The sequence below is a fragment of the Nanorana parkeri genome, unplaced genomic scaffold (assembly GCF_000935625.1).
Source record: "Nanorana parkeri isolate BGI_ZX_2015 unplaced genomic scaffold, ASM93562v1 scaffold5012, whole genome shotgun sequence".
NCBI lineage: Eukaryota > Metazoa > Chordata > Amphibia > Anura > Dicroglossidae > Nanorana > Nanorana parkeri.
Genome location: NW_017311272.1, coordinates 5,457 through 5,912, shown reverse-complemented (window position 1 = coordinate 5,912; position 456 = coordinate 5,457). Strand labels below are relative to the sequence as shown.

At 40.1% G+C, this 456-nt stretch overlaps 1 non-coding gene across 1 annotated transcript; it reads right to left on the bottom strand.

Annotated features, from left to right (window-relative positions):
* Nucleotides 1–187: 187 nt before the first annotated feature.
* Nucleotides 188–260, bottom strand: TRNAL-CAG. The gene has a single exon. It is a non-coding gene; the product is annotated as a tRNA-Leu (tRNA).
* Between the last annotated feature and the right edge of the window lie 196 nt (nt 261–456).

Genomic DNA, 456 nt, shown 5'->3' with positions numbered 1-456 from the left:
TGTGACAGTTTCATTATTGCAGGTCGGCTGGAACAGTGAAGTTGAGTGAACATCACTCACCTCATAGTTGTTCTTAAAACAAACATCTGCCAGTTTGTATACATGTCTCAGACATATTTCACAGACACAATGACTATCTACAACACCAAATAATCAAATGTAACTAGAAAGGGAAAAAAATAAGTCATGCCCCGTGTGAGGATCGAACTCACGACCTGCAGATTCTGAGACTGACACGCTACCTACTGCGCTAACGAGGAAGATGATTGCAATTGGGTGTTCAAGGTACAATAACTACATACCCACTCAGTGTGGACTAATAATGGGGGTCATTTAGAGCCTTTTTCAATGTAAAATATCCCAGAAATTGATGGTAAATGGATGAAAAATACCTTTCCAGCAGATTCCCATAAACTGTCACTTAAAGGAGAACTATGGGGTCAGTGTTTTTCCCCA